A 27,832-nucleotide genomic window follows, 5' to 3' on the forward strand; every position below is an offset into this window, starting at 1 on the left:
AGAATTAGACTGAGAGCAGGTGTTTGATTATATGACTGGGAAAGTGTTTCAAGGTTTATTTCAGCTATTACTAAAGTATCGGCTTCTCTTTTGAGAAAACCGAAATATGACTCGTTTATTCTTAAATCACCGGAATCTCTGTTTAAAGCTAGACCTAAATGTTGGTATTTATAAATTTCAACAGCTTCTCTATAGTGCTGGACAATACCTTTGTCATACGAAATTAGGCTAGCTTGATTAAACAAAATAGTATGTTTTGTTTAGTTGTCATGTTTTATGTTTTGTATGTTTTGGAGTTGTCACTTCTCTAGTTGATAGAGCATTGAAAGTTTGTTCAACACGCTCTTGGATTTAGAGCTCAACCACCTTAGAGATATTTTATTTGGGAATGGTTATCCAATTAGTTTAATAAATTCTGTTATTGTAAAAAGCATTAAAAGATTATCAGATAGTTACACAGAAAACACAAATCAAAGGGAAAATTCAGTTTATCTTGGTCATCCATACGTTATAGGGGTTTCAGACCACATTTCAAAAAATCTAAGAAAAATTTATCAAGGTAAAGACCCTATCCCGATAGGTGAAAACTCCGGTGTCTACAGAATTCCTTGCTCGTGTGGTCTTTGGTATAACGGAAGAACTGATCAGCAACTCAGTGATAGATTAACTCCGCACTTCTAGTTCAATTAATAATACACTTCAAAAGCGGAAAAAACCAGAAAATTTTGACTCTGCCGTTGCAGAGCTACCTAATTTCGCATGACAAAGGTATTGTCCAGCACTACAGAGAAGCTGTTGAAATTTATAAATACCAACATTTAGGTCTAGCTTTAAACAGAGATTCTGGTAATTAAGAAAAAACGAGTCATATTTCGGTTTTCTCAAAAGAGAGGCCGATACTTTAGTAACACCTGAAATAAACCTTGAACCACTTTCCCAGTCGTATAATCAAACACGTGAACAACCCCTTAGGTCTCAAAGGATGTCTGCAGGAAATGCAATAATTAAAATCCAAAATCAGATGACATAGTTCTCCATCTTACTTAATTGCTGGTTTGTTTTGTTTTTGAATGAATGAATTGTTGTCTTTTCTTTTATTCCTCAGTTATGCGCTAGTATCCGTCGATGGCAGTTCATAATTTTTTGAATTTTATGCAAATCGTAGATATTGGTGAATAACTCGCTTTTATGGTTGTTAGGTATTTGGTTTTAATTCTTATAATTTTCGGCTTTTATTGAATTTTTTTTAAGCGTTTAGTTTTTTCTTTTAAGCTTTTTGGATCTTTCTTTGAGTTTTTGGTTCTTTTCACATTGACTTTCTGCGTTTGTTTTTGTTGTTTTTTTTTTCTTCGGCACTTGCCTTGGATACATTATTTCGTTTCGCGCTGAAGAAGAGAGGCCTTTGTTCTCTCGAAATATTCGCTTTGTTGTGTTTTTTCGGTATTTTCGTTTGGCTTTTAAAAACCCCATTTTTTCTCGTTTTTCTTTCTTTATGTTATGTCAGGCCAATGTGGTTTAAGAAATTATCATCAAAATTTAGTTCCAAATTATCTCAAACTTAGCCATTTTGTTCAGCGTAGTTGATTTCCAGATACAAATTATGTTTTTGACGAGAAAATTCCCCCACAGCCCTCAGGGCAAGGGTTGTAAGTTATGACCTGAGGGCATATAAGGTTTCTATAAAAGTGTTGTCGTAGAAACTTAAAAAAGGTTCATTCGATTGGAAATCAAAGGGCTAGTGCCCTTTTTAATAGTCGAAAGTGATTCGAGGGCAACTTACCCCCCTCTCACGCCCACCTTTTCCCCAAACACATCAAATCAAAATTTTAAGGTAACCATTTTGTTCAACGTAATTGAAAATCTTAGAAATTAGGTCTTTGAGGATGACAACCCCCCCACAGAACTCAGGGTAAGGGTTGTAAGTTATGCCCTGGTGGCATATAAGGTTTTTATAGAACGCATTGTCGTAGAAACTTCAAAAAGGGCTTTTTCGATCGGAAATTGAAATGGTTTGGGCCCTTTTTAATAGTAGAGAGTGATTGGAAGGATACTAACACCCCTTGAACGCCCACCATTTCCCCAAACTCAACCAATCAAGATTTTGAGATAGCCTTTTTGTTCCACGCAGTTTAAAGTTCAGGTAATAATACCTTTGAGCAGGACACTCCCCCCACAATCTTCAGGGCAAGGGTTATAAATTACGTCCTGGAGGCATGTAAGTTTCTATTGAAATCTTTGTCGTAAAAACTTGAAAAAGGTCTCATTTGATTGGAAATTCAAAGGTATAATGCCCTTTTTAATAGTCGAAAGCGATTTGAGGGCAACTAACCCCCCTCTCAAGCCCACCTTTCTCCCAAACATATTAAATCAAAATATTGAGATAGCCATTTTATTCAGCATAGTTGATTTCCAGATGGAAATTATGTTTTTGAGGAGAACACTCCCCCGCAGCTCCCAGGGCTAGGGTTGTAAGTTATGCCCTGGGGGCATATAAGGTTTTTATAGAAAGAGTTGTCGTAGAAACTTAAAAAAAAACTCATTAGATTAGAAATTCAAAGGGCTAGTGCCCTTTTTAATACTGGAAAGTGATTGGAGGGCAACTAACCCCTCTCTCGTGCCCACCTTCTCCCCAAACACATCCAATCAAAATTTTAAGATAGCCATTTTGTTCAACGTAGTGGAAAGTTCTGGAAATTAGGTCTTTGATGATGACAACCCCCCACAGAGCTCGGGGCAATGGTTGTAAGTTTTGTCCTTGGGGCATATAAGGTTTTTATAGAACGCTTTGTCGTAGAAACTTCAAAAAGGGCTCATTTGATTGGAAATTGAAATGGCTAGTATCCTTTTTAATAGTTGAATAGTTCCACGCCCACTATTTCCCCAAAAACATCCAATCCAAATTTGAAATAGGCATTTTGTTCCACGCAGTTTAAAGTTCAGGAAATTATACCCTTGATTAGAACACTTCCCCCACAGTTTTCAGGACAAGGGTTATAAGTTGTGCCCTGGGGGCTTATAAGTTTTTATTGAAATATTTGTCGTAGAAACTTGAAAAAGGGCTCATTCGATTGGAAATTCAAAGGGTTAATGCCCTTTTTAATAGTCTCGAAAGTGATTTGAGGGCAATTAATCCCCCTCTCACACCCACCTTTTACCCAAACACATCCAATCAATTAGAAAGCCATTTTATTCAACGTAGCTGAAAGTTTTGTCATATCAAGCTCATATCAAAGTTTTGGATATCAAGTTCATATCCACGAACAGGATCAGCTCATAATTAGACGCTTCTGTACTGTTTTTTTTTTGATGACATCAATCTTTGTTCGGATTTGTGTCGATTTTTCATATAAAAACCGAGGAGACCGCCAAAAACCCGTAAAATAAAAGCCGCGTGGGCCTTGAGTTCCACCCCAGGCTTCCCCGAAAACATGGTCCAACGCCAATTGTCGTCCTCAGTAGACCACGAGCTTCCTACCTTTGGTTATTTTCTGTTCCAACCTTTCTCTCTGATCACCAATGTTTTAACATCGCTTGTATTATTATTATTTTTATTTTCATTAATATTGACTGGGTTAACTGTACTTGTACACTGTTAAATTTATTATAGTGGATCACAAATTTATTTTTATAAGGGATTTGAAATTTGTCTTTACATTAATTAGGGATATTTCCATCTATCGGGTTTTTTAACCGTTCTACCCGATTGTGTCGTTACTTTCTCCTTGACTTCTTGCGGTTTTTTATTTTTGGGTTTTTCTAGCGAAATAAGATCAAAATTTTTGTATTGTTTTTTCAAAAAATTTTCCCCTTTTAATTTTGTTTGTTTCGCGTGTGCGGCTGCTGAAGTCGGTCTTGATTTTTCTATTTCTTTAACTACTATATGGTCTGATTCGCCGTCAGACTCTTCGGAACTAGTTTCCGACGAATCCGGATTAGAACTTTTAGAGGTGGCACTTTTTCAGGTATCACCTGCCCTTCCTTCGTAAATTTCTACTCCTTTGGGAGTAGAAGGTTTATTCTCTAAGTCCTCGTTTTGAGTTTTTAACTCGGGAGATTGGAAAGATTCTTAAGAACTTTGAGAGGAATCAAGAGTTTTTGTGGGGTTCCTCCACTGTTTGAATGCCATGTCTTCAGGGGGATAGGGCATTTTTTGCACTAGGGTTTCTCTCCATGAAGTCCACTGTTTAGGCTTGACCTTGGACACAGTTATATCATGATATTGTCCTTGCTGGTCATCCTTGGGAGTTTTATTCTCGGGCAATGTACTTTGACTCGTTTTTATGGGAAAATTGATCAAATCCATAGCTTCTCACAGATTTATTTTAGTTGAATCTTTGGGAGGAGTTTTCTTTACGGTAATACCGGGGGTTTCTAAAGCTCTGCTTAATTCTTCCTGCAATGACAGGGGCCTTTCTATTGGTGTTGCAGGGGAAACCATATCGTCTGTAAATCTTTTGGGGGGACAAGGGGTCGAAATTCTATCGGGGAAAAATTGGGTTTTTGGAGATATTGTATAATCCAATTCTCCCGCGCTCTCTGATGATGAACTTTTTGAGCCTTTTGGCGTTTTTATTCTTACTTGTATTAGGGAATTTTTTCTTTGGAATAACTAGATTTTCATGGCTGAAAATTCTTCGAAGTTTTCCTCATTGCTCTCATTCTCGAAATAGTTTTGCTTGAAATTAAAGGGTCTTAGCTCTGCCAATCTTGATTTAGGGGGCTCATTTTCTGCATCTGACGAATCTGCAGAGGAGGGATGTGATACCCATCTCTCTGGAAATTTGGCTCTTTTTTTTCGGCTAACATGCGCCTTGTAAGGTCTTCCACTATCGGGGTTTTCCATTTTAAAAGTATAATCGTTATCGTACTTTTTGACTATTCTGTACGGTCCAGAATATTTGTTGGAAAGTTTTTGCCTTCCGTTTTTGCCTCGTTCTTTAGGTAGACGCAGTCTTCTACTTTGAAATCTATACTCCCCTTGACTTTGGGTTGGTTTCTTAGCTCTTGGTTTATTTTACATTTTTCCAACTCTTGCCTAACTATTTTATAAGTTTTCCTCATCCTATTTATGAATTCTTGTTTGTAGTCCTCCGACTTATTATAATACTGCCGAGATTCAATAATCTCATTATACGGGATTCTAAAATCACGACCAAAAAGTAAATAAAATGGATTGTCTTTGGTTGTTTCTGAATAAGCAGTGTTGATTACGTTAGTTAAATAAGGTAAGAATTTATCCCAGTCGCTCCTATTGTCTTTTGTATAAATACTTAATAAGTTCGAGAATATTTTATGCCTATTTTCTATTTTACCATTAGCTTATGGGTGATACGGAGCTGTCACCAATTTCTCTATATTAAGAAAACGCATTAAATCTTTTGTTACTTTTGAAACAAAATTGCTGCCGTTGTCACTCAAAACCTTATTTGGAATGCCAAATTTTAAAAATAATTTTGCTAACGCCTTACTTGTGGCGTAAGCGCTTTGATTTCTTAATGCTTTTGCAAAAGTATATCCGGAAAAATGGTCTATAACTGAAAGAATACAAGTATGGCCTCTGCTGGAAACAGGCAAGCCTCCGCTCGTCCCGTATAAGTCAAATGAGATAATATCGAAGGGATACTTTGCTACCGGGACTCTTCCCATTGGAGGATTAGGATAAGCCTGGGCGAATTTTTCTTAAGTTACAAGTTTCGCATGTACTTACAAATTCTTTAAGTTTTGTCATTGCCAACGGTACGTAAAAATATTGCTTTAATTTATGGAAAGTTTTCATTACTCCTAAATGTCCACCTATATCTGAATGAAAATATTCAAATGCAGGTGCTATTAAGTTTTGTGGTAATACAGGTATTATTGAGGTTTAGTTTCTATTTGTCTCAGCAGTCACGACTCTACATAGTATTTCTTCATCAAGATCATAGTAAAAATTGTCTATCTCTTTTCTAAGAGTTTTGAATTTATCCGGTAAGGCATCGTCATTAACAAAATAATGAATAAGTGCTGGACACATTTCGTTCTTTTTTTGTTTTCTTTGTATATTTTCTAAAGACAGGGTGCGATAGTTAACCTTATTTTCCTTTACTGTGTCCTTGACTTTATTTTTCTTATGTCTATGTTTGCTCTTAGCATTGATAGTGTTAACTTAATTTTTTACAGCTTCCGACGGAATATTTTCTGGGTATCTACTCAAAAAGTCATAAGCTGCGCTTTGTTTACGTTTTAAATGTTCAAATTCGTAATCTAGGTCTTGGATTTTCATAATCCATCTAGCTAGAATTCCTGTGGGGTTTTTAAATGTGCGCAGTTACTGCAAGCTTTTATGGTCTGACCGTAGTATAAATTTTCTACCGATCAAATAATGTCTAAATTTGTCCAAGTGGTGGATTATAGATAGTAATTCTAAGTTTGGGGCGGAATAACTACTGTCGTCCTTTGTTAAAGTTTGACTCAAATAGCCTATAACTTTTTCTATTTTTTTTATTAGACGGTCTTTGTAAAGGATCAGGGTTTCCTCTGGGAATTATTTGCGAAAGAATAGCCCCAATGCCTTTTGAACTAGCATCGGTTGTGACCACAAATTGTCCGTTTTCGAAATCAGGAAGTGAGAATATTGGTTCAGAAGTGAGTGCCTTTTTGAGATGGTTTAGGGAAGTTTGAGTTTCCTGGGACCAGGTAACATTATGGGAGTTCCTTTTAGTTAATTCCGTGAGGGGTTTTGCAATTTGGGCGTAATTCCGCACGAAGTTTCTAAACTAGCTAGTGAGACGTAAGATTCCCCTATATTCTTTCATAGCTGTTCTGAGCTTTTGCCAAATTTTATTTTATCCGTTTCCACGGATATCTCTCCTTGTGTTACTACTACTCATAAAATTTTTATTTTAGGTTGAATTTAATTTAATTTCTTAGGCCTGAGCTTTAAATTGCCTTGTCTGAATTTCTCGAAGACCTTAGCTAATGTTGCTAAGTGTTCTTCAGTGTTTTCTCCCACGCATATGACATCATCAACAAAATGAATTATATTCTTTAACCACATTCACATGTTGAAAATACAGTTTTATGCACATCTTTTTCGGCTATTTCCACTTGGTGGTAGCCTTGGGTAAGGTCTAAAGAAGTAAAAATTTTGTTTTTGCTTGAAACTGAGTCAAGAATTTCATCTATTCTTGGTAAAGGAAATTCGCTAATAACTTGTTTGTTGAGGGCTCTATAGTCTAATACAAGTCAAAAATCGCCATTCTTCTTCGGTACTAAGATCAATGGTGCACGATACAGACTTTTGCTGGGACGTATAATTTCATTTTTTTTCTAATTTGAGAATTTTATTTTTTAACTACTCTTTGTGTGTACACGGCACAGGGTACGGCTCTTTCACTACAGGATTACCAGTCGTTAAAAATGAATGTTCATAAAATGGTATCAGTCCAATGTCATCTTCAGATGCGGAAAATACATCTTTAAAATTACATAATAATTCGCATAATTTTTTCTTAAGTTCCAAGTCCGTAATATGATCCATGTTAAATTTGTTTAAAAATTGCGATTTAGTTAGAGGGTACCTGTTATTTGAGGTTTTAATGCCGTTAACTAGGTTTCTTCTAGAATTTTCTCATCTATTTAAACCATTCTCTGATAAAACTTGGATTTGAACTAAACACGTCCCCATTTCTATTGTAATTGTATCATTTTCGTGGTTATTAGTTACCCATATAAAACCTTCTCCTTTGTCGTAAAATATAATCTGTTCCTCACATAGCAAATTTTCAGGAATTTCAACTGATGGGGCCGCAAACCATATTTCGGATTTGCTAACCACTGGTTCAATCATCTGTGATATATGAATTTTTTGCATCGTTTTCGGAGGGACTTTTGTTTTCCTTATCGTGAATCCGTAATATTGCTCTTTATTTTCATTGTTTATTAGATTCATACTGGCGCTATGCTGCGCCATTGTGGCATCTTGCGGCGTCACGTTGGTTTTTACTTTGTTTTTCCATAATTCCGCTATTTTCTTGATTTCGTTTGACCTGTACTGTTGCATATCTCCTATTTTTATTTTCGCAGATTCAATACCCTTATTTTTTAAATTTACTTCATCTCTGCAATGTCTTTCAGAATAATTGGACAAGTTTCTGATTATTCCTTTTCCTCCTTGCGAGACATGAGGTTCAAAAGATCGCGACATTCCGTCAGAAATTTTTTTTACTGTTACGTTGTCTTCGTATCCTCTGTTACGATTTCTTAAGGTAGAAATTTCTTCCCCTACCTTAGCCGGGTAGTCAAGCCTCTCGTTTGCTACGTCTAATAGTACTCTATTAGACCTTGAAAAATTTGCACCTATGATTGTTTCATACGGAAATTTATCGCATATTATAAAATTTGTCGAAAAGATCCTATTGTCCCCTCTTACGATTAGGCAAATTGAACCTCTTGCATCCAATTTATACCCTGTCACACTAGTTAAATTGGGATTATTAAAACTCCTCTGTCGCCTAATATGCAGAGGCAACATATTAAATACGCGTGAGCTTATGATATTGACTGTAGCTCTGCTGTCAACTAAGGCCTTAAAGCAAACATTTTCTACACAAAAATCATTAAATGTAGGTAACTTGTTATTATTGTCACTACAAGAGGGCACTACCATTTTTTTGGACCTATTAAATATTCTGGGCACCCTCTGGGTCCAATTTATATTTCTGAGGGGCCTGAAATGTTTCACTGAGGATTTATTTCATGTGTCGGTGCCTGTAATAGATATTCAGACGTATGAGTTTCCGTAGGCATATCTAATTGATTTACGTCTGTCTGCCTTCGCCATGTGCTATTATGGCAACCTGGATGTCCTCTGTCGGTGCCGCTCGCTGGCGCTGACTGCCAATGCCGTTGGCTTGCAAAATTTTCGTTTCCCATCGGCAAATTTTCGTGATTTCTATATAGCATTCTCGCATTATATTGGCTTTGGCGAGTATTTGGGTTTTCAAATCGGTAATTAATTTGTCTATTGGGAGGAGGGGTATAAACATTTTGTTGGTACGCGTTGTAAGGTACTGATTGGAGCAATCTTCCCTGGTTATAGCCTAGTGCACCACCGGTGCTAAAATTTGTTCTTCCGAACAAATGGTTGCCATAATTTTGCGTACTACCGACAGCAATTCTTGGTATGCGGTTGGGGACATGACGGCACTCTCTCGCGATGTGCCCAGGTCGATTGTAATTATAGCATCTTATTATTGTATGGTTATTTTCATAATTGGATTGTTTGACAGGCTGAAAACGTATTGTTTTCTGCCTTGCGGGTTCTTGCGTTTTATTTCTTTGTGGCACTGGGGAGTTATCACTTGAAAAGAAATTGGGGGACGCCTGATCGCCCTTGAAGTTTATGTTCGCATTTGAATCGCCTAGGCTATTTGTTTTTGCTTTAATGTGATTTGCAACCATCGTGTCGACTTTGATCAATTGCTCTACTTCCTGAACTGCGAGATCCAACGTCTGAATATTTTTGGATATTACCACTCAAAATAGTTTTGGGGGTAGCCCTTGCAAAAAGGTATTTAGTATGAATTTTTCATACAGTTGCCCAGAACCTCTTCTGTATTTTGCCTCTGCCGAAATGCGTATATTATCAAGATATTCTCTTATATTTTGTGAATAGTCAAAGCACACCGTTCCGTGTTTCAATTTATTTATGGAACTGTTTTCGATAAATCTGTCTTGAAATGCTCTTAAGAATTTGTCCACCGTATTTATTGGCAAGTTGGCGTTATTGCCTATGGTATGTTCAATCTGTTTTAGAAAGGTTAAGGCCTGGCCTTTTAATCGTAGTAGGAGCATTTCGACTAACGCTCCTACCTCTGTTTTTGTTAGTTGTACAAACTGGGCCAATTGGATATTGAATTCGTCAATATCTGATTGACCATTGTACTCCGGGATAGACTTTGCTATTTCTATATTTTTCGCGACCAACTTCTGCACCATTAATAAATCGTTAAGGTCGTCCGACATTTTTTTTTGCGTTTGAATCAACTCAAAATAAATTTATTTTTTCACTTAACTTCTTTTGGGGGAGGCTATTATCTCCCATGAGATATTTTAAAGTGTTTCCTGTCGTAGCTTAGCGGTTATAGGCCTAATCACTTTACTTATGTTTCTGTATCTCTCTAATAATTGAATTTAAATTAAAAAGTTTTATAGCCTAATTAGTTCGCAAGTTTTCCTCCAATTTCCGACCGTGCCATTTGTAGCGATGAAAATTATTATGTGGCTATAGAGAAAGTCTGGCTATAAAAGAAAACGACTGGGCTTAATTGTGGTCATAAATATTGACCGCGTCAAATCTAATATCGTACCCTGAAGCTGTGAACTAACACCTTATAAGTTCTCCGATAGCGCCGATTATAGCGCTAAAGATCGTGCCAACAAGGCCTAGGCCAATCTCAATTAATGAGAGAAAATAAAATGTGTAGCCATATAAATGTGACCTCTTCTCCTCGAGCTATCTGGAGATCAGATTCCTTGGGAACGTGCCTTGGAGATATGCGAACTAATTACCTGTCGTTAGGCTAGATACAAACATATAAAATGAAATAAACACAGGTAAAAAGCAATAGATTTATTGAGACTTACATATTTAGGTGAACAGCAGTAGGTCACTTCAAATGACAATAACGGTGACTGAGATACAACAATGAAAGAATTGTAAAGATCGTACGCCGAAATAATTCTATCTAAATGGTCCTGACACTCTTTTACGAATACTTCAAAAAGCACTTTTACCCCACTATCAAACGTAGTTTTTTGTCCTGCGCTCTAAGAACTGGCTCACAATTGGCTCAAGTGGCCCAAGGATGTGAACCCTTTGTCCAATAAATTGTTTTAAATATTTCTGATGATTCAAACGTTCACACGGTTCTTATCATTTAAACTTCTTTAAATCTTTTTTTATCATTTAAACATCTTTTTTTTATTGCCCACTGTCTTTGCGAAATCCAAAGCTTGGATAGCGCCGTTCTTTGTCTGAGGCTAACTGCAATTTATCTCTTTGCTGATTAAGGACTTTTCTTTCTTTTTTTGACACTAGATTTAAACTTAATTAGAGGAAGTCGAAATTATCTTTAGAAAAAAGGAACTTTATTTTGGTATTTTAAATATATAGCATTTTACTCACGGTACAAGTATACTAAAAGTTGATACTAAGAGAGATGTAGATGGCAAGAAAAAAATTTTAATAATGAAATTCAGAACAAACCTTAGAAAGCATTGCAAATCAAGTAGTATGGTGTATGTGAGTACTAACCATTAAGGATCATAAGTACAAACGACCCTAACCAGCAGAGACATCAACCCCCCAAAGGTCCCCTATCCCCAAACTCGAAGGGTGCCCCCCTCCCCTCCAATTTTTTGCACCCCCCCATTTTTTTTTTTTTTTTTAATATGATATAATTTTTTCAACTTTTTTTTTTACTTGTCTTCGAATGAGATGAAACATACTTAAATTCAGTGTGCTTTGTCGTGGTTTTTGTTGGTTTCAATGTCTAAAGTATCTGTCTTTCTCTGTTTGTGTGTCTGATTCTATTTGTATGCATGTCTCGGTTGGTGTTTGCAAGTCCAAGAATTTGTCTTTGTTGGTTTGAATGTCTAAAGTGTCTGTCTTTATCTGTTTGTGTCTGATTCTATTTGTTTGCATGTCTGGATTGGTGTTTACAAGTCCAAGTATTTGTCTTTGTTGGTTTGAATGTCTAAAATGTCTGTCTTTCTCTGTTTGTGTGTCTGATTCTTTTTGTTTGCATGACTAGGTGGGTGTTTGCAAGTCCAAGTATCTGTCTTTGTTGGGATGAATTTCTAAATTGTCTGTCTTTCTCTGTTTGTGTGTCTGATTCTATTTGTTTGCATGTCTGGGTTGGTGTTTGCAAGTCCAAGTATCTGTCTTTGTTGGTTAGAATGTCAAAGTTGTCTGTCTTTCTCCGTTTGTGTATCTGATTCTATTTGTTTGCATGTCTGGGTCGGTGTTTGCAAGTCCAAGTATCTGTCTTTGTTGGTTTGAATGTCAAAATTGTCTGTCTTTGTATCTGATTCTGTTTGTTTGCTTGTCTGGGTTGGTGTTTGTAAGGCCAAGAATTTGACTTTGTTTGTTTGATTGTCTAAAGTGTCTGTTTTTTTCTGTTTATGTGGCTGTTTCTATATGTTTACATGTCTTGCTTGGTGTTTGCAAGTCCAAGTATTTGTCTTTGTTGGTTTGAATGTTTATTGGTTTGAATGCCTAAAGTGTCTGTCTTTCTCTGTTTGTTTGTCTGATTCTATTTGTATGCATGTCAGGGTTGGTGTTTGGAAGTCCAAGTATTTGTCTTTGTTGGTTAGAATGTCTAAAATGTTTGTCTTTCTCTGTTTGTATGTCTAATTCTATTTTTTTGCATGTCTGGGTTGGTGTTTGCAAGTCCAAGTATCTGTCTTTGTTGGTTTGAATGTCAAAATTGTCTGTCTTTCTCTGTTTGCGTATCTGATTCTATTTGTTTGCATGTCTGGGTTGGTGTTTGCAAGTCCAAGTATCTGTCATTGTTGGTTTGAAAGTCTAAATTGTCTGTCTTTCTCTGTTTGTGTGTCTGATTCTATTTGTTTGCATGTCTGGGTTGGTGTTTGCAAGTCCAAGTATTTGTCTTTGTTGGTTTGAATATCTCAAGTATCAGTCTTTCTGTGTGTGTGTGTCTGATTCTATTTGTTTGAATGTCTGGGCTGATGTTTGCACGTCCAAAAATTTGTCTTTGTCGGTTTGAATGTCTAAAGTGTCTCTCTTTCTCTGTTTACATGTCTGATTCTTTTTGTTTGCATGTCTGCGTTGGTGTTTGCAACTCCAAGTATTTGTCTTTGTTGAGTTGAATGTCTAAAGTGTCTGTCTTCTTCTGTTTGTGTGTCTGATTCTATTTGTATGTATGTCTGGATTGGTGTTTGCATGTCTGAGAATTTGTCTTTGTTGGTTTGAATGTCTAATGTATCTGTCTTTCTCTGTTTGTGTGTCTGATTCTACTTGTTTGCATGTCTGGGTTGGTGTTTGCAAGTCCAAGAATTTGTCTTTCTTGGTTTAAATGTCTAAAGTTTCTGTCTTTCTCCATTTATGTGGCTGATTCTATTGGTTTACGTGTCTGGGTTGGTGTTTGCAAGTCCAAGTATTTGGTTTTGTTGGTTTGAATGTCTAAAGTATCAGTGGTTCTCTGTGTGTGTCTGATTCTATTTGTTTGAATGTTTGGGTTGGTGTTTGCATGTCTAAGAATTTGTCTTTGTTGGTTTGAATGTCTAAAGTGTGTGTCTTTCTCTGTTTGTTTGTCTGATTCTATTTGTTTGCATGTCTGGGTTGGTGTTTGCAACTCCAAGAATTTGTCTTTGTTGGTTTGAATATCTAAAGTGTCTTTCTTTCTCTGTTTGTGTGTCTGATTCTATTTGTATGCATGTCTAGATTGGTGTTTGCATGTCCAAGTATTTGTCTTTGTTGGTATGAATGTCTAATGTATCTGTCTTTCTCTGTTTGTGTGTCTGATTCTATTTGTTTGCATGTCTGGGTTGGTGTTTGCAAGTCCAAATATTTGTAATTGCTGGTTTGAATGTCTAAAGGGTTGGTGTTTGCAAGTCCAAGAATTTGTCATTGCTGGTTTGAATGTCTAAAGTGTCTGTCTTACTCTGTTTGTGTGTCTGATTCTATTTGATTGTATGTCTGGGTTGGTGTTTGCAATTCCAAAAATTTGTCTTTCTTGGTTTGAATGTCTAATGTTTCTGTCTTTCTCAGTTTATGTGGCTGATTCTATTTGTTTACGTGTCTGGGTTGGTGTTTGCAAGTCCAAGTATTTATCTTTGTTGGTTTGAATGTTCAAAGTGTCTGTCTTTCTCTATTTGTGTGCCTGATTCTATTTGTTTGCATGTCTGGGTTAGTTTTTGCAACTCCAAGAACTTGTCTTAGTTGGTTTGAATGTTTAAAGTGTCTGTCTTTCTCTGTTTTTGTGTCCGGTTCTATTTGTATGCATGTCTGGGTTGGCGTGCCACGCTAAGTGATCCTAAATGAACCTAACATGAATACAGTTACTGGAAAAAAAAAGGTTGGTATTGCAAACAAATATAAATACTTGGACATGCAAACACCAGCCCAGACATGCATACAAATAGAACCGGACACACAAAAAGAGAAAGACAGACACTTTAAACCTTCAAACCAACAAAGACAAGTTCTTGGAATTGCAATAACCAACCCAGACATGCAAAAAAATATAATTAGGCACACAAATAGAGAAACACAGACACTTTGAACATTCAAATCAACAAAGATAAATACTTGGAGTTGCAAACACCAGGCCAGACACGTAAACAAATAGAATCAGCCACATAAACGGAGAACGACAGAATCATTAGACATTCAAACTAAGAAAGACAAATTCTTAAACTTGCAAACACCAACCCAGACATACAATTAAATAGAATCAGACACACAAACAGAGAAAGACAAACACTTTAGACATTCAAACCAGCAATGACAAATTCTTGGACTTGCAAACACCAACCCTTTAGACATTCAAACCAGCAATGACAAATTCTTGGACTTGCAAACACCAACCCAGAGAAGCAAACAAATAGAATCAGACACACAAACAGAGAAAGACAGATACATTAGACATTCATACAAACAAAGACAAATACTTGGACATGCAAACACCAATGCAGACATGCATACAAATAGAATCAGACAAAAAAACAGAGAAAGAAAGACACTTTAGATATTCAAACCAACAAAGACAAATTCTTGGAGTTGCAAACACCAACCCATACATGCAAACAAATAGAATCAGACACACAAACAGAGAAAGACACACACTTTAGACATTAAAACCAACAAAGACAAGTAGAAGGCTATCTTATACTCGTGACGGGGCACCATATATGGGAATAGACTCCCTAGGGAGAACACGTGGTTAATGGGGTCAATGACCCCTTTTTCCAAGTTCGATTGTTTCCGGAAGTTTATTAATATCTTTGGAGTTCGACCAGAATTGTTTCCGGGGCAAAGTTTAGATCACACGTGACAGATGATGTCATGGTTGATTGATTTGACACGAAAGAAGAATTAATTTGTTGTTTCTAAGGGGAATTATTGACTCAAGAAAGGGGAATTAATTTGTTGTTTCTAAGGGGAATTATTGATTCAAGAAAGTGGAATTAATTTGTTGTTTCTAAGGGGAATTATTGATTCACGAAAGGGGAAATTAATTTTATTTTTCTAAGGGGAAGGTGGGGAAGAGATATATTGATTGCGTAATCGAAGGGAGAGAATTCCAGAGAAATTGATTACATAATCGGTAGAACCATATCAGGAGCTCGTGATGAGAATCCATTTATGTGCATAGAATGACGTAATGAACTAGGACAAATGGATTTCTGAGAAATTGTCTTTGTTGTCTAGACATTCAAACCAACAAAGACAAATTCTTGGATGTGCAAACACCAACCCAAACATGCAAACAAATAGAATCAGACACACACAGAGAAAGACTGATACTTTAGACATTCAAACCAACAAAGACAAATACTTGGACTTACAAACACCAACCCAGACACGTAAACCAATAGAATTAGCCACATAAACGGAGAAAGACAGACACATTAGACATTCAAACCAACAAAGACAAATTCTTGGACTTGCAAGCACCAACCCAGACATACAATCAAATAGAATCAGACATAAAAACAAAGAAATACAGACAGTTTAGACATTCAAACCAGCAATGACAAATTCCTGGACTTGCAAACACCAACCCAGACATGCAAACAATTAGAATCAGACACACAAACAGAGAAACACAGATACATTAGACATTCAAACCAACAAAGACAAATTCTCAGACATGCAAACATCAATCCAGACATGCATACAAATAGAATCAGACACACAAACAGAGAAAGACAGACACTTTAGACATTCAAACCAACAAAGACAAATATTTGGAGTTGCAAAAACCAAACCAGACATGCAAACAAAAAGAATCAGACATGTAAACAGAGAAAGACAGACACTTTAGACATTCAAACCAACAAATACAAATTCTTGGACGTGCAAGCATCAGCCCAGACATGCAATCAAATAGAATCAGACACACACACAGAGAGAAAGACTGATACTTTAGACATTCAAACCAACATAGACAAATACTTGGACTTGCAAACACCAACCCAGACATGTAAACAAATAGAATCAGCTACATAAACCGAGAAAGACAGACACTTTAGACATTTAAACCAACAAAGACAAATTCTTGGACCTGTAAACACCAACCCAGACATGCAAACAAATAGAATCAGACACACAAACAGAGAAAGACAGACACTTTAGACATTCAAACCAACAATGACAGATACTTGGACTTGCAAACACCAACCCAGACATGCAAACAAATAGAATCAGACACACAAACAGAAAAAGACAGACACTTTAAACATTCAAAGCAACAATGACAAATTCTTGGACTTGCAAACATCAACCCAGACATGCAAACAAATAGAATCAGACACACAAACAGAGAAAAATGGACAATTTAAACATTCAAACCAACCAAGACAAATACTTGGACTTGCAAACACCAAGCAAGACATGTAAACAAATAGAATCAGTCACATAAACAGAGAAAAACATACACTTTAGACATTTAAACAAACAAAGACAAATTCTTTGACTTACAAACACCAACCCAGACCACATGCATATAAATAGAATCAGAAACACAAACAGAGAAAGAAAGACACTTTAAATATTCAAACCAACAAAGACAAGTTCTTGGACTTGCAAACACCAACCCAGACATGCAAACAAACAGAATCAGACACACAAACAGAGAAAGACACACAGTTTAGACATTCACACCAACAAAGACAAATTCTTGGACTTGCAAACACCAACCCAAACATGCAAACAAATAGAATCTATAACACAAACAAAGAAAGACAGAAACTTTAGCCATTCAAACCAAAAAAGACAAAATACTTGGACTTGCAAACATTAACTCATAACCCAAACATGCAAAAAAATAGAATCAGACACACAAACAGAAAAAGACAGACACTTTAGACATTCAAACCAACAAAGACAAATATTTGGACTTGCAAACACTAGCCCCTATATGCAAAAAATAGAATCAGACACACAAACAGTGAAAGGCAGACACTTTAGACATTCAAAGAAACAAAGACAAATTCTTGGACTTGTAAACACCAGCCCCGACATGCAACCAAACAGAATCAGACACCGAAACAGAGAAACACAGACGCTTTAAACATTCAGAACACTTTAAACACTTTAAAAAGATGCAGTTCTTGGTCAAACTTTTGGCAAATTCTGCTCGGTTGATATACCATCTACAATTTTTGTCAAAGAATTTAAGATTCAAGGATGTGAAGTTTGTGATGTTTACCATTTCGAAACATCACATCCACCTGAGTGGACAGCCAATCCCAGTCGAGGAAAATCTAGGTAAGTTCAAATATAGTGATTCCTCTTTAATCAAAGGAATAAAGATGTATCATAGGAAGCGCAATAGCGCTGCCTAAATAAAGAACGATGTGGGCACAATGTATCATTTTTTTTCTTGGTCCCAGACCAGGGCACTTTGTATCGAAGGAGGTGTCGTAGAAACTTCGAAACGGGCTCATTCAATTGGAAATTGGATTGTACCCTTTTTAATAGTCGAAAGTGATTGGATGGCATGTAACACCCCTTCCACGCCCATTATTTCCCCAAGCACACCTAATCAAAATTTTAAGATGGCTATTTTGTTCAGCGTAGTTGATTTCCAGATAAAAATTATGCTTTTGAGGAGGACAATCCCCCACAGCCCTCAGGGCAAGGGCTGTAGGTTATGCCTTGGGGGCATTTAAGGTTTTTATAGAAAGCGTTGACATAGAAACTTCAAAAATGGCTCGTTCGATTGGACATTTAAAGGGCTAGTGCCCTTTTTAATAGTCAAAAGTGATTAGAAGGCAATTCTCCCCCTCTCATGGCCACCTTTTCCCCAAACACATATAATCAAAATTTTGAAATAGCAATTTTGTTCAACCTAGTTGGAAGTTCTGGAAATTAGTTCTTTGAGGATGACATCCCTCCCCCCCCCAGCCCGCAGTGCAAGGGTAGTAAGTTATGCCCTGGAGGCATATAAGCATTTTTATAGAAAGCACTGTCGTAGAAACTTCAAAAAGGGTCCATTTGATTGGAAATTTAAATGGCCAGTGCCCTTTTTAATAGTCGAAAGCGAATGGAAGGCAACTAACATCCTTTCCACGCCCACCATTTATCTATACACATCCAATCAAAATTTTGAAGTAGCCATTTTGTTCAAAGTAGTTTAAAGGTCCGAAAATTATATCTAAGAGGATGACACTCCCGCATGAGCCCTCAGGGTAAGGGTTGTAAGTTTTGCCCTGGGGTACATGAGGTTTTTATTGAAAGCTTTTTCATAGAAGCTTTAAAAAGGGCTCATTCGATTGGCAATTCAAAGGGCTAGTGCCCTTTTTCATAGTCGAAAGTGATTTGAGGGCAACTAACCCCCTCTCACGTCCACCTTTTACCTTTTTCCCCAACCACATCCAATCAAAATTTTTAGATAGTAATTTTGTTCAAAGCAGTTAAAAGGTTTAGAAATTAGGTCTTTGAGGATGATAGCCACCCTCAGAGCCCTCGGGGCAAGGGTTTTATGTTATATCCTGGGGGCGTATAAGGTTTTTATAGATAGCGATGTTGTAGAAACTTCAAAAAGGGCTTATTCGATTGGAAATGAGAAGGGCTTGTGTCCTTTTTAATATTCGAAAGTGATTGGAGGATAACTAACACCCCTCTCACACCCACCACTTCCCCAAACACATCCAGTCAAAATTTTGAGATAGCCATTTTGTTTGACGTTGTTAAAAGTCTGGAAATTATGCCTCTGAGGATGACACTCCCCCCACAGTCCTCAGGGCAAGGGTTGTAGAAAGCGTTGTCGTAGTAACCTCAAAAGAAGAATCATTCGATTGGAAATTGAAACAGCTAGTCCCCTTTTTAATAATCGAAAGTGATTGTATGGCAAGTAACCCCTTTCTCACACCCACCTTTTTCCCAAACACATCCAATCGAAGTTTTGAGATAAACATTTTGTTCAACGTAGTTGAAAGGCCCGGAAATTATGTCTTTGAGGATGACAACACCCTCAAAGCTTTCAGGTCAAGGGTTGTAAGCTATGCCCTTGGGCATATAAGGTTTTTATGTAGTGTTGTCATAGAAACTTTAAAAAGGACTCATTCGATTGGAAATTGAGACGACTAGTGCCCTTTTTAATAGTCGGAAGTAATTGGAGGGTAACTAACCCCCCTCTCAAGCCCACCATTTCCCCAACCACATCCAATCAAAATTTCAAGATAGCAATTTTCTACAACGTAGTTGAAAGTTCTGGAAATTAGGTCTTTGAGGATGACACCCCCCCCCCAGCCCTCAGGGCAAGGGTTGTAAGTTATGCCCTGGGGGCATATAAGGTTTTTATTGAAAACATTGTCGTAGGAACTTCAAAAGGGCTCATTCGATTGGAAAATGAAGGGCTAGTGCCTTTTTTAATAGTTGAAAGGGATTGGAGAGCAACTAACACCCTTCTCACGCCCACCATTTCTCCAAGCGTATCCAATCAAAATTTTGTGATATCCATTTTCTTTAACGTAGTTGAAAACTCTGGAAATTAGGTCTTTGAGGATGACACTCTCCTCACAGTTCTCAGAGCGAGGGTTGTAATTTATGCCATGGGGGCATATAAGGTGTTTCTAGAAGCGTTGTCGTAGAAACTCAAAAAGAAATCATTCGAATGGAAATTGAAAGGGCTAGTGTTCTTTTTAATAGCAAAAGTGATTGAAAGGCTTGATATTTTTACAGTAAAGATCGATGTGGGTACAATGAATTATTTTATTTTTCTTTTTTTAGACCAGGGCACTTCGCATCGAAGGAATTGTCATAGGAACTTCGAAAAGAGCTCATTCGATTTAAAATAGAAAGGGATAATGCCTTTTTAATAGTCAAACGTGATTAGAGGGCAACTAGTCCCTCTCCCATTTGCCCAATATGTTTAAAAACTAAATGTTGCCTTAAGATTAAATCAAAATGCACTGCGTTGATACTAATTTCCAATAAAGCATCTCAGCAGTATCCCAAGAACTACTGAGGGTATTATGTTTAAACTTTCGAGGCTACTTCTGCTCTTAAAAATTAACCAAATCAAAATAGCGTAAGTGTATCCAAGCTATCAAAGAAAGTAAATAGATATTTTTGTGAGTGGTATCAAGTTTTATAATTCTGGTCAACTAGAGGAGGAATGAAACTTAATTAAACATTTCTACTTGTGCCCAGATTTTTAAAAGGGCGTATGTCATTAAAAGTTGCTGAGACTTTTTCACCAGCATACCAATAGCAGGCCAAACTATAAAGTCTTAAAAAAACAAAAAGATTTAAAGAATTATTGTCTTTTTACCTGAAAAGACTATACCGACATAAATCGAACAGAAATACACTTGGATACACTTACCCTTTTTTTGATTTGGTTTATTTTTAAAAGCAGAAATAGCCCCGAATGTTTGAACATAATACCCTCAGTAGTTCTTGGGATACTGCTAAGATGCTTTATTGGAACTTAGTATTAGCACAGTGCATTTTGATTTAATCTTAAGGCAACATTTAGTTTTTAAACATAATGGGCAAATGGAGTCTGCAGTTTCCCTGATAGAAAATTACGCCCCTGTTCCTAAAGTGCAGCATTTGCCCAAATTTGCGTGCAAAACAGCGATTTCAAGTGCTACAGTCGAAAAAATTGCGCCTGTCGCAGATTTGCGGCGTGCGGTTCCGCGTGCGTCGCGAAATGCGCAAGGTTCATGTAAGTAAACTTATATTGGTTTTTAGGTTGATTTTTTTATCTTTTTTCACGTAAAGGAATAAAAATGTATCCTGAGAGATAAGAGCACTGAATTGGAAAATGTACTGGCATACGCATATACCACATTTAAATGTATTTAGTTTTTTTCATACATAAAAATGTTCTGCTATATATTTTTATATGAAAAACACAATTTAGTTGTACCTTATGTGTCTATATTTTCAATTTGGTCACGAAAGGGAAGACTATGGCTTGCCAAGATGAAAAATCTCTCTGAAAAACCATTTATCATTATTATAGAGTCGGATTATATACTTCCCTTTTTTGTAATTCCTTGTTAAGGAGTATTGGAAGTTGGTTTATTATAAGGAGATTTGGTAGAGAAGGGCTGTATATAAAAAACTGATCTCTAATTTTCCATCTTTGAAATGCTGAGGAGCCAATAGATTCTTTTTAAGAGGCAGAAGATTTCGGTTACAATGAACTAAAGCCGCTAGCAAAAAAAATTTTCTGTGGTGCATTGGCCAGATATCAGAAATCTGTAAATTCTGGTAAGGAGAATTTTAACTAATCCAAGGTCGTTATTCTTTTTTTTTTCTTTTAATTTTATGCATCATTTATGTTGGGGTCCTTTTTTATTTTGATTATATCAATATTTCAGTCGTTTTGAGCTAAAAAAAAATGAAATGATCCCGTAATTTCACGTGTGTCGTATAAATTTGTCAGAAATAGCGCAATAAATTCTGTTTTAAAATTAACTGTTAGTATTTTTTTTTTGTTAACTTTCTCCAAATCTCACTAACTACACCAAATCTAAGTGCCAATTTGAAACGTCATTGGAAAAAGAAGGAAAGCACACCACTTTATTGCCGTTGACATGCGCTTGAATATTAATACTAAGGAAGCCTATATTACTTATTTCATCAGTGTTGTCTCCAACAATATCAAAACTGGAAGCTACTAAAGAGTGATCACTGCTTGGGATAGCTGTTGGAGCAAGAAGTTAATCTTTCGGATCAGTTTCTGAAGTAGTTTTATAGGCTGTTAGGGCTCTAGTCGCTATTAAAAAATGTATTATTTGCATCTTGGATGGCAATTGTAAAAAGAACTAGCTTAGTATTAAAAAAGGTTAAGAACCCAGAGTTTTAGCAAAAATTAATTTAAAAAACTTTTTCCACAAAATAAGTTTTTCAAAGAAAAGTAAATAAATCCATTAAACCAAAAATGAGCAAGAATAAAATCAAATAATCTACCAAGCGTGAAACTACCACAAATCAGCATCGATGAATAAATGAAACGCAAAACGATTAGAAGTTACAATAAATAACCGAGTCAAACTCAAAACGAGCAGAAATTAACATGAGTAGGGCTCAAAACCCCTATGCCTTCCCAAGGCCAGAATATAATTTGCACTTCACAGTAAAAAAAAAATATAAATGTTTTTAGTTTTATAACTTTAATAGATCAAATAATATTAACATTTTGATTACTAAATATTAATTTGTGTATATTAAACTGACAATTCACATTCATTTGTATTTTTTTTTTCAGTAAAGTGCAAATTATGTTCTGGCCTTGGGAAAGCATAAGTGTTTTGAGCCCTATGCCTTTTGGAAAAAGTTTTTTTTAATTAATTTCTGTTCGTTTTATATCGGCATAGTCTTTTCAGGTAAAAAAAAAATTATTTAAATCTTTTCGTTTTTTAAAGACTTTATAGTTTGGCGTGCTATTTGTATGCTGGAGAAAAATTTTCAGCAATTTTGAGCAATTTTCAGCAATTCTGGACACAAATAGTAATGTTTAATTTAGTTTCATACCTCCTCTAGTTGACCGGAAATAAAAAAATTGATACCATTCGCAAAAACAATCTGTTTACAGTCTTTGATAGTTTGGATACACTTACGCTATTTACGCTATCGTTGCCGGGAATCCAGCGTCTTGAAGCCGAAGCAACAAGAGCACTGGGTCCTTTGACACGTGTAAAGTGCAAAAATTGCTGAAAATTTTTCTCCAGCATACTGGGTCCTTTGTAAAGTGCAAATTATGTTCTGGCCTTGGGATGGCATAGAGGTTTTGAGCCCTATGCCTTTTGGAAAAAAAAGTTTTTTTAATTAATTTCTGTTCGTTTTATATCGGCATAGTGTTTTCAGGTAAAAAGAAAATCATTCTTTAAATCTTTTTGTTTTTTAAGACTTTATAGTTTGGCTTGCTATTTGTATGCTGGAGAAAATTTTTCAGCTATTTTTAATAACATACACCCTTTTAAAAATCTGGACACAAATAGTAATGTTTAATTTAGTTTCATACCTCCTCTAGTTGACCAGAAATAGAAAACTTGATACCATTCGCAAAAAAAAATCTGTTTAATTCTTTGATAGCTTGGATACACTTAGTTTTCATTCGTTTACATTTAGTTTAGTTTAAACATTTAGTTTTAAACATAATGGGCAAATTGGAGAGTGACTAGTTGCCCTCCAATCACGTTCGACTATTAGAAGGGCATTAGCCCTTTCTATTTTAAATCGAATGATCTCTTTTCGAAGCTCCTAAGACAACTCCTTCGATACTAAGTGCCCTGGTCTAAATAAAAAAATAAAAAAATAATAATTCATTGTACCCACATCAATCTTTACTGTAAAAATGTCAAGCCTTTCAATCACTTTTGCTATTAAAAAGAACATTAGCCCTTTCAATTCCCATTCTAATGAGCCCTTTTTGAGTTTCTACGACAACGCTTTATAAACACCTTATATGCCCCCGGGCATAAATTACACCCCTTGCTCTGAGGGCTTTGAGGGGAGTGTCATCCTCGAAGACGTAATTTCAAGAGCTTTCAACTACGTTAAAGAAAATGCTATCTCAAAATTTTGATTGGATGTGCTTAGGGAAATATTGGGCGTGAGAGGGGCGTTAGTTGCTCTTCAATCACTTTCAACTATTAAAAAAGGCACTAGCCCTTCAATTTTCTATTGAATAAGCCCTTTTGAAGTTCTTACGACAACATTTTCAATAAAAACCTTATATGCCCCCAGGGCATAACCTAAACCCCTTACCCTGCCGGATGGGGGGGGGGTGTTAACCTCAAAGACCTAATTGCCAGAACTTTAACTACGTTGAAGAAAATTACTATCTCAAAATTTTGATTAGATTTGTGGGAAAATGGTGGGCGTGAGAGGAGGGTTAGTCGCCCTCCATTTACTTCCGACTATTAAAAAGGGCACTAGCCCTTTCAATTTCCAATCGAATGAGTCCTTTTTGAAGTTTCTACGACAACGCTTTACATAAAAACCTTATATTCCCCAGGGCAGAGCTTACAACCATTGACCTGAGGGCTGTGAGGGCTATCTCAAAATTTTGATTGGATGTGTTTGGGAAAATTGTGGGCGTGAGAAAGGGGTTACTTGCCATCCAATCACTTTCGATTATTAAAAAGGGCACTAGTCTTTTTAATTTCCAATCGAATGATTCTTTTTTGAAGTTACTACGACAACGCTTTCTATAAAAAAAAGCTTATATGTCCCCAGGGCATAACTTACGACCCTTCCCCTGAGGGCTGTGGGGGGAGTGTCATACTCAGAGGCAATATTTCCAGACTTTTAACAACGTTGAACAAAATGGCTATATAAAAGTTTTGACTGGATGTGTTTGGGGAAATGGTGGGTGTGAGAGGGGTGTTAGTTATCCTTCAATCACTTTCAACTATTAAAAAGGGCACAAGCCCTTCTAATTTCAATCGAATGAGCCCTTTTTGAAGTTTCTACAACATCGCTATCTATAAAAACCCTATATGCCCCCAGGACATAGCTTAAAACCGTTGCCTCGAGGGCTCTGAGGGAGGCTATCATTCTCAAAGACTTAATTTCTAAAACATTTAACTACGTTGAACAAAATGGCTATCTAAAAATTTGATTGGATGTGTTTGGGGAAAAAAGTGAAAGGTGAGCGTGAAAAAAGGTTAGCTGCCCTCAAACCCCTTTCGACTATTAAAAAGGGCACTAGCCCTTTGAATTTCCAAACGAATGAGCCCTTTTTAAAGTTTTTACAACAAAGCTTTCAATAAAAACCTCATATACCACCAGGGCATAACTTACAACCCTTACCCTGAGGGCTGTGGGGGGAGTGTCATCTTCTTAGATATAATTTCCGGACCTTTAAACTACTTTGAACAAAATGGCTATCTCAAAATTTTGATTGGATGTGTATGGATAAATGGTGGGCGTGGAAGGGATGTTAGTTGCCTTCCAATCACTTTAGACTATTAAAAAGGGCACTGGCCATTTCAATTTCCAATCAAATGAGCCCTTTTTAAGTTTCTACGACAGTGCTTTCTATAAAAAAGCTTATATGCCTCAAGGGCATAACTTAAAACCCTTGCACTGAGGGCTAGGGGGGAAGGTTGTCATCCTCAAATATTTAATTTACAGAACTTCCAACTAGGTTGAACAAAATGGCTATTTCAAAATTTTTATTATATGTGTTTGGGGAAAAGTTGGGCGTGAGAGGGGGAGCGTTGTCCTCTAATCCCTTTCAACTGTTAAAAAGCACACTAGCCCTTTAAATGTCCAATCGAACGAGCCATTTTTGAAGTTTCTATGCCAACGCTTTCTATATGAACCTTAAATGCCCCCAGGGCATAACTTACAACCCTCGCCCTGAGGGCTGTGGGGGATTGTCCTCCCTAAAAACATAATTTCTATCTGGAAATCAACTATGCTGAACAAAATGGCTGGCTATCTCAAAATTTTGATTGGATGTGTTTTGGGAAATAATGGGCGTGGAAGGGGTGTTCTTTGCCTTCCAATCACTTACGATTATTAAAAAGGGTACAATCCAATTTCCGATTGAATGAGCCCGTTTCGAAGTTTCTACGACACGTCCTTCGATACAAAGTACCCTGGTCTAAGACCAAAAAAAAAAATGATACATTGTGCCCACATCGTTCTTTACTTAGGCAGTGCTATTGCGCATCCTATGATACATCTTTATTCCTTTGATTAAAGAGGAATCACTATATTTGAACTAACCTAGATTTTCCTTGACTGGGATTGGCTGTCCACTCAGGTGGATGTGATGTTTCGAAATGGGAAACATCACAAACGTCACATCCTTGAATCTTAAATTCTTTGACAAAAATTGTAGATAGTATATCAATCGAGCAGAATTTGCCAAAAGTGCTGAATTTGACCAAGGACTGTATCTTTGCAACTTAATATATTCAGACAAAAATGCCCATGGGGGTGGACCTAGGGTCTTTAGAGGCTAAAAAATTTTACGCTTCTTCTGGATTTTTGAGGATTCTAGCCAATGAGAACAAAGATGAATCATGAGATCTAAGGTCTGTGCTTAATAGAATGACGAACCGGAAGAACGTTGTGCATGAAGAGACCTGAATATACCGTTGAAAACAATTTAATTGACATGCAATTCAATGAACAAGGGGTCCAAATTTGGTTTCATTATGATTTCGACAGTTAAAAATATATTGAAATTGCAAACCCTTGACCAGCTCAGTCAGTGCAGCTAAATTTTTTACAAACCTATGTTGGTAAGTATGTAAAAGTATTGTGAGCTGGAAACCAAACCGACCAGAAGTGGAAGTGGTCAATTCTCACCGATTTTGAAAACATTGTTGCTGTTAACTCTTGACATGTATTTTTTCAGCGAACAGCACCATCGGAACCTAAATATGAAGTTGACAGTTTCATTTGGATATGCTCTTTCTTTCTCTAATGTTTCTGAAAAGTTTTTTACTGCATTAAAAATTCTAGTCGGACAGATAAAACAGCTCAAAATGAAAATAATACGTGAAACTCTGAAAAAAAATTTTCTGAAACCTCCCTAAAAAATACCACATGTGTTTGCGGAGATTAGAATCTACCACGAACGTAAATTGTGGGAAAGGGCACATGCTCTCCCTCAGTTTTCTGCCCACCCGTAAATTTTTAAAATAGTTATTTTTAAATTTTCACTGTAAAATGGCTTTGAGTGATGTTTATTTCAAAAATTCTATAAACAATACAATTGCCCTTTCCTAGATTATCAAAATATTTTTTTACCCCCATCCCTAATTTCCTTGAATTGGCACATTTACTGCAAATGATAAAAGTCAAGTCTCCAGGTATCCCCGGATAAAGTTATGGATAAAGTTATGAAAATGCGAGGTTGGTCAAATATATCCCAATTCTGTCTAAGAATAGCGTTTCTGTGTTTTCTACTTAACATAACTAGATTTCTGAGGCAAGTAAATCCGCAGCTGCTTGCAGGTCTAGCCCAGGGACGCCAAATTACAAAAAAAGTTTGGTGCAAGGATTTATTTTAAATTTTTCTTAGAAATTCAGAAAAATATATTTTTTCAACAGAGATGATTACCCCTCCTTCTGTTACCAGTGTTATTATCCCTTATATAACAAGGCAAAGACTCGTCTAAACCCATAGGGCAGTTTTTTACCGGAGAAAATAATCTGCATCTAAATCTTTGACAGTGTTCAGTTTAAGCGAGAAATTTGAATTGAAAGCAAAAGTGTTTATTTTGCTAGTCTTACAGCTAAAACCAATCTTCAGAAGACATTTTGAAACGTCCTTGTTAATCCAGCCTGTTGTGGCACATTCCAAATATACTAAGGCAATTACATTTACCGTTTCAAGCATTTTAGCTGATTCTTATTTTAGGATAGGCTATTTTGTGTAGACCTAGGCCTATCAGTTTACACCAACGATACTTTAGTGCCCAGTGCCCAAAGCGCCCAAGAACCCAAAACATTTACTTTAGCGCCCAAGAACCCATAGCGCCCACAGCTCCCAACTTGAAAGATAAATACATGCACACCCGGACATCCACTATACAGCTAAATGAAAATAGTACAGTCTATATATAAAGAAAAAAACCTTAGCCAAGCATTATATATAAAAAAAAATCTTAAGGCCAA

The 27,832-nt window shown here is 36.5% G+C and overlaps 1 protein-coding gene and 1 pseudogene across 1 annotated transcript in view; both read right to left on the reverse strand.

Moving 5' to 3' along the window:
- The window catches only part of LOC148945773 (uncharacterized), a 26,145-nt pseudogene extending 3,222 nt beyond the window's left edge, over positions 1-22,923 (reverse strand).
- The window catches only part of LOC148945772 (uncharacterized), a 128,315-nt gene that overhangs the window by 27,301 nt on the left and 73,182 nt on the right, over positions 1-27,832 (reverse strand). The window lies entirely within an intron of this gene.

Source organism: Artemia sp. Qi Xiang Cuo, chromosome 12 (genome assembly GCF_049724085.1).
Source record: "Artemia sp. Qi Xiang Cuo chromosome 12, ASM4972408v1, whole genome shotgun sequence".
Taxonomy (NCBI): Eukaryota; Metazoa; Arthropoda; class Branchiopoda; order Anostraca; family Artemiidae; genus Artemia; species Artemia sp. Qi Xiang Cuo.